Consider the following 11692-nt stretch of genomic DNA (forward strand, 5'->3'; position numbering starts at 1 on the left):
TTACAATAGAGTGCTGCTGTGCACGCCCAACTTTATGGCTTGGTGTGTCAGACAACACCCAACTCATGATAGGCAACTCAGGTCTCATGGTAACTTGGTGGCCCATGGTTAAGCGTTCAGTCTCTACTAAGGCCCAGTAGCAGGCCAAAAGCTGTTTCTCAAAAGGAGAGTAGTTATCTGCAGCAGATGGTAAGGCTTTGCTCCAAAATCCTAAGGGTCTGCGTTGTGATTCTCCTATAGGGGCCTGCCAAAGGCTCCAGACAGCATCTCTATTTGCCACTGACACTTCCAGCACCATTGAATCTGCTGGATCATATGGCCCAAGTGTCAGAGCAGCTTGCACAGCAGCCTGGACCTGTCGCAGAGCCTCCTCTTGTTCAGGTCCCCACTCAAAAACAGCAGCTTTTCTGGTCACTCGATAAATGGGCCAGAGTAGCACACCCAAATGAGGAATATGTTGTCGCCAAAATCCAAAAAGACCCACTAGGCGTTGTGCCTCTTTTTTGGTTGTGGGAGGGGCCAGATACAGCAATTTATCCTTCACCTTAGAAGGGATATCTCGACATGCCCCACACCACTGGACACCTAGAAATTTTACTGAGGTGGAAGGCCCCTGTATTTTTGTTGGATTTATCTCCCATCCTCTGACACGCAAATGCCTTACCAGTAAATCTAGAGTAGTTGCTACTTCTTGCTCACTAGGTCCAATCAACATGATATCATCAATATAATGGACCAGTGTGATGTCTTGTGGGAGGGAGAAACGATCAAGGTCTCTGCGAACAAGATTATGACATAGGGCTGGAGAGTTGATATACCCCTGAGGTAGGACAGTGAAAGTATATTGCTGACCGTGCCAGCTGAAAGCAAACTGTTTCTGGTGGTCCTTCTTAATAGCTATTGAGAAAAAAGCATTTGCCAGATCAATAGCTGCATACCAGGTACCAGGGGATGTATTGATTTGCTCAAGCAATGATACTACATCTGGAACAGCAGCTGCAATTGGAGTTACCACCTGGTTGAGTTTACGATAATCCACTGTCATTCTCCAAGACCCATCTGTTTTCTGCACAGGCCAAATAGGAGAGTTGAATAGGGATGTGGTGGGAATCACCACCCCTGCATCTTTCAAGTCCTTAAGAGTGGCAGTAATCTCTGCAATCCCTCCAGGAATACGGTATTGCTTTTGATTTACTATTTTGCTTGGTAGGGGCAGTTCTAGTGGCTTCCACTTGGCCTTTCCCACCATAATAGCCCTCACTGCACGAGTTAGAGAACCAATGTGGGGATTCTGCCAGTTGCTCAGTATGTCTATGCCAATTATACATTCTGGAACTGGGGAAATAACTACAGGATGGGTCCGGGGGCCCACTGGACCCACTGTGAGACGGACCTGAGCTAAAACTCCATTGATCACCTGGCCTCCATAAGCCCCCACTCTGACTGGTGGTCCAGAGTGACGTTTTGGGTCCCCTGGAATTAATGTCACTTCTGAACCAGTGTCTAATAATCCCCGAAATATCTGATCATTTCCTTTCCCCAATGCACAGTTACCCTGGTAAAAGGCCGTCGGTCTCCTTGGGGAAGACTTAGAGGAAGGTTAACAGTATAAATCTGTGGCAGTGTAACAGGTTTCTTCCCCATAGGGACCTGGCCTCCCCTTCATTCAAGGGGCTCAGGATCTGTAAACTGTTTCAAGTTTGGAAATTGGTTAAGGAGCCGTGAAACTGTGTTTTTGTAATTCAGGTTAGACTTCTGTTCCCTTGACCTAGAACTCTTTTGTTTATACAGCTCCAACAAGAATTTAGTAGACTGCCCTTCTATTGTATTTCTAGGCACCCCATGATTTACTAGTCAATGCCACAAATCTCTGCGTGTCATATAATTTTGATGCCTCCTTTGAGTTTGTTGTCTATTATAATACCCACGTCTACCCTGTCTTTGGTGATTAAGTGCTGCCACCTGGCTTCTGCCAACTCAGGATCCTGTCATCCCCATTGTGGTTAAGGATTCCAGCTCAGTGACAGCAGTTCCTACAGTAATATCTGACCTACAGAGAAGTGCAACCACAGAGCTCTTGAGGGATGATGGTGCTAGTCTCACAAATTTATTTCTCACTGTTCTGGTAAAAGGTGCATCCTCTGGACATTCCTGAGGTGTAAGAGCAGGCTTTGCATGATAAATCCACTCTAACATCCCAATCTCTCTAAGCCTCTGGATCCCCTCATCTACATTATACCAGGGCAGTTCTGGCATTTCAACCTCAGGTAATGTTGGCCACCTTTTGATCCATGTTTCAACCAACCACCCAAACAAGCTGTTAACACCTTTTCTAACTGCTCTAGCTAGAACATTGAATGCAGAATCTCTGCTTAGTGGGCCCATATCAATAAATTCAGCCTGATCCAGCCTTATATTCCTCCCACCATTATCCCACACTCTTAAAATCCATTGCCACACATATTCCCCTGATTTCTGTCTATATAAATTGGAAAACTCACACAGTTCTTTTGGAGTATAACGTACCTCCTCATGTGTGATACTTTGTACCTCACCTTTAGGGGCCTGTTGGGACTTTAGTCTAGTTATAGGTCTAGAAGAAATGAGGGGTGGTGGGGGTGGGTCATGAAAAGAATTAGAAATATCTTCCAAGCCATTTGCTTCAGGGCTTTCATTTGCAGTTTCATCTGGTGAAACAGGATTAACAACTCTATGGCTAATCCCTTCAGGAGGAGGTTGGGTGGCCAATTCCTCAAGGCAGGCTGGAGGTGGGGTGGCTATGTCCTCAGGGCAGACTATTACAGGGTTATCTAAAGAAGGCTCAGCATGGTCTAGGGTTTCAACCTCACCCCCAACATCATTATCAATCCATATGTCACCATCCCATTTTTCAGGGTCCCACTCCTTTCCAATCAATGCCCTCACTTTAACGGCAGACACCATGCAAGACTGAGATTTCAGTTTATGTTGTAAAGTTGCTACTCTAACAATAAGATTCTGAGTCTGATTTTCAGAGATCTCAAGTCTACGGCTACAGGAAATAAAATTTTCCTTCAGGATACTCAGAACCTCTACATCTTTCAGACGGCACTTAAGCTTCTTGTTTGAATCCTTAAGCCCATCCCTTTCACCCTTTAATGTAGACAGTGTATCTAAGAACAACCAACCAACATCTCTATAACTCTTATTCCTACAAAACTCTGTAAAGGTGTCAAAAACATTATCCCCCAGAGTCTGGCTTCGTACAAGCGAAGCATTAGGAGAATCGAATGATGATATTTTGACTATCTCCTTTGCCAACTCAGTCCATGGATTGGGAGTGTCATTCTGATTACGGGAATCAGAGTCCTTAGTGTCTCTGAGCCCAGTCAGAGTAGAAAACCATTCATAAAAACCCATTTTTAAGATTCTGTTCCTTAAGAATCACTCCTGGTACCAAGATGTATTAGTTAGGGTTCTCTAGAGAAACAGAACCAACAGGGAACACTTGCAAATATAAAATTTATGAAAGTGTCTCACGTGACCGTAGGAACACAGAGTCCAAAATCCACAGGGCAGGCTGCGAAGCCGATGACTCCAATGGATGGCCTGGATGAACTCCACAGGAGAGGCTCACCAGCCAAAGCAGGAATGGAATCTGTCTTCTCTGAGTCCTCCTTAAAAGGCTTCCCATGATTGGATTTAGCATCACTAATTGCAGAAGACTCTCCCCTTTGGCTGATTATAAATGGAATCAGCTGTGGATGTAGCTGATGTGATCATGACCTAATCCTATGAAATGTCCTCATTGCAACAGACAGGCCAGCGCTTGCCCAATCAGATGAACAGGTACCACAACTTGGCCATGTTGACACCTGTCCCTAACCATGACACCAACTATTATGGTATATGTGTCTATTTCCCTTTTCAGTGTTTGCAGTGTATTCCTCACGTATTTTGGGGCATTCTGGTTCAGTGCATAAATATTTATGATTATTATGTCTTCTTGTTTAATTGTTCCTTTTATTAGTATATAGTGTCCTTCTTTGTCTCTTTTAACTGTTTTACATTTGAAGTCTAATTTGTTGGATATTAGTATAGCCACTCCTGCTCTTTTCTGGTTGTTATTTGCATGAAATATCTTTTCCCAACCTTTCTCTTTCAACCTATGTTTATCTTTGGGTCTAAGATGTGTTTCCTGTAGACAGCATATAGAAGGATCCTGTTTTTTAATCCATTCTGCCAGTCTATGTCTTTTGATTGGGGAATTCAGTCCATTAACATTTAGTGTTATTACTGTTTGGATAATATTTTCCTCTACCATTTTGCCTTTTGTATTATATATATCATATCTTACTTTCCTTCTTTCTACACTCTTCTCCATACCTCTCTCTTCTGTCTTTTCATATCTGACTCTAGTGCTCTCTTTAGTATTTCTTGCAGAGCTCATCTCTTGGTCACAAATTCTCTCAGTGACTTTTTGTCTGAGAATGTTTTAATTTCTCCCTCATTTCTGAAGGACAATTTTGCTGGATATAGGAGTCTTGGTTGGCAGTTTTCCTGTTTTAGTAATTTAAATATATCATCCCACTGTCTTCTAGCTTCCATGGTTTCTGCTGGGAAATCTACACATAGTCTTATTGGGTTTCCCTTGTATGTGATGGATTGTTTTTCTCTTGCTGCTTTCAAGATCCTCTCTTTCTCTTTGACCTCTGACATTCTAACTAGTAATTGTCTTAGAGAACGCCTATTTGGGTCTATTCTCTTTGGGGTGCGCTGCACTTCTTGGATCTGTAATTTTAGGTCTTTCATAAGAGTTGGGAAATTTTCAGTGATAATTTCTTCCATTAGTTTTTCTCCTCCTTTTTCCTTCTCTTCTCCTTCTGGGACACCCACAACATGTATATTTGTGCAGTTCATATTGTCCTTCAGTTCCCTGATCCCCTGTTCAAATTTTTCCATTCTTTTCCCGATAGTTTCTGTTTCTTTTTGGAATTCAGATGTTCCATCCTCCAAATCACTAATTCTATCTTCTGTCTCTTTAAATCTATCATTGTATGTATCATTGTTTTTTCCATCTTTTCTACTTTATCCTTCACTTCCATAAGTTCTGTGATTTGTTTTTTCAGTTTTTCTATTTCTTCCTTTTGTTCAGCCCATGTCTTCTTCATGTCTTCCCTCAATTTATCGATTTCGTTTTTGAAGAGGTTTTCCATTTCTGTTCGTATATTCAGCATTAGTTTTCTCAGCTCCTTTATCTCATTTGAACTATTGGTTTGTTCCTTTGACTGGGCCATATTTTCAATTTTTTGAGCGTGATCCGTTATCTTCTGCTGGTGTCTGGGCATTTAGTCAGATTTCCCTGGGTGTTGGACCCAACAGGTTGAAAGATTTTTCTGTGAAATCTCTGGGTTCTGTTTATCTTATCCTGCCCAGTAGGTGGCGCTCGTCGCACACGTTTGTCTGCGGGTCCCACCAGTAAAAGGTGTGGTGGGTCCTCCAACCCTGGAAAACTCTCACCGTGGGGGAGGCTTGCCAGCCGAAGCGGCCTGGAAGAGTGCCAGCCGGCCCAGGGATCCAAACGCGGGGAGGGTTGCCGTCTGCCGCAGCCCAGGAGTGCGCCCATCTGAATCTCCTAGGCCCAGGGCGCCAAGTGTGGCGGGAGGGCGCCAGCCGCCATGGCCCAGGAGAGTGCACTGTTCCCAGCTGGAGCAGGAAGTCACGTGCTTGGAAGGGGCCCCGGTCACCATTCTCCGCGGCCTGGGGATCTCCGATCCAATTCTCCCAGTTGTTCTGGGGGGCCACGCGTGTGGGGGGCACCAGCCGCTGCGGCTCAAGGGGACCGCTTGTCCAATTCCCCCAGCTGGCCCAGGAAGGAGGAAGGGAGGGACTCCGGCCACTTGCCGCCCCAGCCGGGGAAGCCTGTGCCCCTCGGCGATCTCACCGGAGCAGGTTCTCACAGCCAGTCAGCCATTCCAGTATGGGGTATGCTGTCTTTTTGATCTCTGTCGCGGCTCCGGGAGCTGCTCTGTATCATCTCCACTCCCCCCAGCAGCTGTTCTGGAGGAGGAACCAAGATCCGCGCGTCTTACTAAGCTGCCATCTTCTCCAGAAGTCCTGGCATATCCTCTCCATGGCTGCAAAGTTAGTTTGAGGAGGAAAAACAGAATACAGCTCCCTTGGTCACCAATCTGACCACTAGTGCATCTTGTTCTTTGGTCTCAGATCTGTGATCATTCTCTGCGCCACACCCCCCACGGTGCCTGTTCCACTGCCGTTCCACCACTCTGGCCACCCCCATCATTTTGGAAGAACAGCTTTGCTGGATAAAGAATTCCTGACTGGAGTGCAGGGCAAGATGGTAGTGTAGGGAGGTGTGGAATTTATTTAGTCCTCTAGGGAAGCTAGTAAATAGCCCAGAACTGTATGGAACAAGTATTTAGGAAACATTCAAGACTAGACACACATTATACACCAATCTGGAATGAATGGAAAGGCTGAGATCAGAGCACAGAACTATAAATACAGCCCCCAAGCTTCAGGGGTTGGCACCCCTCCCCCCCGGCACAACAGGCTGCTGAAGACACTTCTTTGTGGGAAAAGAGGAAGCAGTCTGTAATAGGAGCAAGGGAAGATAGCTCAACTAAGCTCCAATTGCAGTTTTAATGAACATATTTGGACAGCTGAATATAAATTCCAAGCACAGATAAGCCACGAGAAAGCAGGACAGCCTTCTTTGCTTGAGGCTCCCACCAGAGAGAAAATGGGGCTGATGACAAAAACAAGCAACAGTGACAACAACAACAAGACAGTGGAGCTTTTGAAGTTAGCCAGACTCGGAATGTTGTCCCTTTATAGAGCCAGGTACGAACTCTGGCTCTTGATTGGTGAATCTTCAGGGCTAGGAACTGGTTCTGAACATTTCTTTTGTTTTCTTTTTTAAAGTATTCTAAGTAGCTCATAAGAGAAAGCCTCAGGCATTTTCAATTGTCAGTGCTGACCTAGGCAAGGGCAGAGGTAAGGTAGGTCTTAGAGACAAAATTACAAGTCACGTGAAGGATGTACTTCCCTAAAAGGCATCTCTTCCCCAAGAAAGGGTGGGAAGGCCTGGCTCAAATGGCAATCGTCCTTCAGAAACAGACTTGCACCTCAGCATCTGTCTTAACCATGCCCTTGGCAGGCTGAGAATTAAAGGCTCCACATGACTTTATGCCAGTGGGGAGCTGTGAGCTGACAACTGCTACCTGCTGGGCTGAATAGGAAAAACAAAACATCTAAATCCTCCACAGGAAAGTCAGATAACCTGCTGGGTCTCATCCTTGGGGAAACTTGGTACTGATTACATGCTTCTCCTGAGACCTGGGCCTGCATTATCTGGGAAAAACTGATTGGGGCCATTAATATCTGGGGACCCTCCTCAAAAAAAGGTTATATAGGCAGGGTAAGAACCAGAAGAACAAGGGCTGAAAAATTTTGAACACTTAAATAGAAACTATAGAGGCCTAGAATAAGTTGAGCTGAATGTCATAAAAAACAAAAACAAAAACAAACAAAAAAAACAAACAGAGAGCAAAGCCAAACAACAAGAATATCCTAGGTAAAAGAGTAAAAGCAACTTCCAGAATAAGCAAATCAAGAAAATAAGATGCTGAGACACCAATAAGAAATTATGAGTTATAAAACAAAAATATGGCTCAGTCAAAGGAACAAACTAATACTGCCAATGGGATGCAGGAGCCGAAACAACTGATTAATGGTCAATTAAACATGATAAATCAAATAAAAATTAAAATCAATGAGTTGAGGGAAGATATGGCAAAAGAGATGAAAAATATAAAGAAGACATTGGGCAACCGTAAAGAAGAACTCAAAATCTTGAAAAATCAAATGTTAGACTTTTGGGAACGAAAGGCAAAATGGAAGAGATGAAAAATACAATGGAGACTTACAACAGCAGATTTGAAGAGGCAGAAGAAAGGATTAGTGAACTAAAGGACAGGACATCTGAAATCCTACAAACAAGGGAAAAGAATAGAAAAACATGAGCAGGGTTTCAGGGAATTAAATAACAATATGAAGTACATGAATATATGTGTTATGGGTGTCCTATAAAGAGAAGAGAAGGGAAAAGGGGCAAAAACAATAAAGGAGGAAATTATCACCGAAAATTTCTCATCTCTTATAAAAGACATAACATTACAGATCCAAGATATGCAGCATGCCCCAAACAGAATATATACACATAGACCTACTCCAGGGCACTAACTAATAAAATTGTCAAATGACAAAGACAAAGAGAATTTTGAAAGCAGCAAGAGAAAAGTGATCCATTACATACAAGGGAAGCTCAACAAGACTGCTTACTGATTTCTCAGCAGAAACCACAGAGGTGAGAAGGCAGTAGTATGCTGTATTAAGATACTGAAAGAGAAAAATCGACAATGAAGAATTCTTGGCAAAACTGTCCTCTAAAAATGAGGGAGAGTTTAAAGTATTTACATGCAAATAGTCACTGAGAAAGTTTGTGAATAAGAGACTGGCTCTACAAGAAATACTAAAAGAAGCACTAGAGGCAGATAGGCAAAGGCAGGAGAGAGAGGTCTTCAAAAAAGTGTAGAAATGAAGACTAGCAATAAGGGTAAGAAGAGAAAAATAATAATATGTGACAATATAAAATCCAAAAGACAAAATAGTAGAAGAAAGTACTGCCTTCACAGTAATAACATTAAGTGTTAATGGATTTAAGTCCCTAATCAAAAGACATAGACTGGCAAGATGGATTAAAAACAGTACCCATCTATATGATGTCTACAAGATACTCACTTTAGATCCAAGGACAAAAACAGATTGAAAATGATTATAGAGGGATATAGAGGTATGGGATGCTTTGGGTGGTCCTTTTTATCTTTATTTTAATTAAAAATTTTTTTTGGAGTAACGAAAATGTTCAAAATATATTGTGATGATAAATGTCCAGCTATATGATGCTGTTGTGAACCACTGATTGCATAATTTGGATGGTTTTATGGTATGTGAATGTATAATATCTCAATAAAAAGAAAGAAAAAGAATCTTGGTTGGCAATTTTTCTCTTTCAATGTGTTAAATATATCGTACCACTGCCTTCTTGCCTCCATGGTGTCTGATGAAAAGTCAACACAGTTTTTTGTGGCTTCCTTTGTATGTATTGAATCACTTTTATCTTGTTATTTTCAGGATTCTCTTCACTTTGGCATTTGATAGTCTGATTAGTATTTGTCTTAGAGTGGGTCTATTTGGATTTTTTTAAATTTAGAGTATGTTGGGCTTCTTCAACTTGGATATTTATGTCTTTTACAACGGTTGGGAAATTTTCAGCCATTATTTTTATCAAATTTTCTTCCAAGCTCTTTTTCCTAATTTTCTTCTCTGGGACACCTATGATGCATATGTTTGTGTTGTCAATCATTTCCCTGGTATCCTGTTTAAATTTTTCCATTTTGATCTCTATTGTTCTTTTGTCTGTTAGAATTCAGTTGCTCTGTCTTCTAGCTCATTGAATGTTTTGTCTGGCTCTTCAAATATACTGTTGTGTTTCTCTAGTGTATTTTTAATTTCATCTTCAGTGTCTTTCATTTCCAATAGATCTGTTATTTTTCTGTGTATTCTTTCAAATTCTTCTTTATGCTCTCTTAGTGCTTTCTTAATATACTTTATGTTTTTATTGAATTTATTTATGAGATTTGTTTGAAATTTTTGATTCATTGTTCCAAATTCTGCATGTCCTTCAACTTTTTAATTTGATCACCTGGCTTGGCCATATCTTCTTGTTTCTTAGTATGTCCTGTAATTTTTTCTGGTATCTTGGCATATGATTATCTTGCTAAAATTATTTTGAAAGTTGGTGTCCCTTTCTTGTCTATGATTTTGTTGTTGATTAGGTTCATGTTAAAGGTCTTTTTTGGCACTGAGTTAACCAGTATTTCCCTGACAAAACAGGGCAATGTTCCCACGCAGGGGGTGCAGACCAATTCCAAAGGGCCTTGGGTAGAGGGTTAAGAAAGCAGCTTCCCGAGGTTGCACTTTCCCAACCTTCCCTGTAGTTGGTGCTCTTCAGCAACCTATTTCCTACAACCCTACAAAGTAAGTCAGTTTATATCCCACTGTCCTCTCTATTTCGGTGGTGGGTGGAAATAATGGCACCATGGTGCTGCGGGTGCCTGTCCAGAGAGGACCAAAGCTGTGGGACCCCACAGTCCAAAGGCTGTGGGACCCCACAGTCCAATTTTGCCCACCAACCACTGAATCAGAAGTGTGCTGCATCCCCCTCTGGTTCCTAGGAAGGAGGACTTACCCAAGTCTCCAAGTACACAGCAGCCAACTGGGCAGGATTTGTGCTGAAAAGAAGCTGGGGGCTTGGAGAGTGTGGAGGATGGGCACCAGGAACTACAGCTGGCTTCAAACATTCACTGCTCCTGCCTGGAAAGGATCAAGGCTGTAGCACTCTGAGGGTCAATTTTGTTGGCCAACAGTTATATCAGAGCTATGCTGTGTCCCCCTCTGATCCCAGGGTTTTCCTGTCTCTCCCAGTCCACAGCAGTCAGCTCAGCAAGAACCCAGTTACCAGAAGCTCCTGGCTTTGGGGTGGAGGATGGATGTGGGGAGTCCAATCACTCACCATAGTTTTTTCATTGCAGTTTCTCCATTTCTTCATCCAGTTATTTCTTGTATGTTGCTAAGCTCCCTTCCTGATCTGTGCCTCAGAACCACTGCTTAGATCATTTCTTCCTCTTCTCCAGGTGATTTTGGTGGAGGAGTGAGTTCTGTCTCTTCTTATTCCACCATTTTCCTGGAACTGACCCCTGGTCTCTTTTAAACATGGTCTTGACTAGCCCACAGTATGCTTCTCTGTGAATTGGAAGCTTGTGCTTGTTGTAGGGGTAAACAAGGCTTGGCAAGCCAGAGACTTGAGGAGCCATTATCATGATGCCAGTTCTGGACTGGTTCACATTTTGGTTGCAGGATTGCTGCACTGTAGATATATTTGTACAAAGATATAGGCAAATTGAGGTGGTCTCACACTCTCAACTGATACTGGTCTTCAGGGCATAGACTGGAGGGCTTTGGGTTCTGACTTAGTTTCCAAATTTATCTCCCTCTGTCTTTCACATATTACTTCTAGCTCAGAAAACTCCAGAAAATGGGATCAATTCCCTCTCTTTTTTACATGACAATCTTTCAATATTTTATGATTCAAACTCTTGTCTTCTCATTCTTTGCACCATGATTTTGAAATTCTTTACCATGCTCTTCTCTCCCCTTCTAGCTGAAGTTCCAGTTTGTCATCTTCCCTCGAATTGAGCAAAATATTCTAGACATGTTCTGATTAGTGAAGTAAAAGTGTGCTTTAATTGCACACTCACTGTGTTTCTATGAATGTTGGCTAAGAGGACATTTGCATTTTTTTTCTGCCAGCAGCACTAGGCATCGGTTTGATCAAGAACACAAAGTCATCTAAAATCTTTGAGCTTAATTCACATCTCATTTTGTACAATTTCAATTTTTGTATGTAGCATAGGACTTTTCCTGTATTTCTTTATCTAACACCTCATTTGTTTGTATAAAAAGTTTACTATTCTTCATATGTTAGTATCCTTACTCCCATAGAAAAGGCCACCCATTCTTTGTTCCTATTTTTAAAGGTACAAGTACTAATATTGGTAATAAACCACTT

Source organism: Tamandua tetradactyla, chromosome 24, assembly GCF_023851605.1.
Source record: "Tamandua tetradactyla isolate mTamTet1 chromosome 24, mTamTet1.pri, whole genome shotgun sequence".
Lineage (NCBI taxonomy): Eukaryota > Metazoa > Chordata > Mammalia > Pilosa > Myrmecophagidae > Tamandua > Tamandua tetradactyla.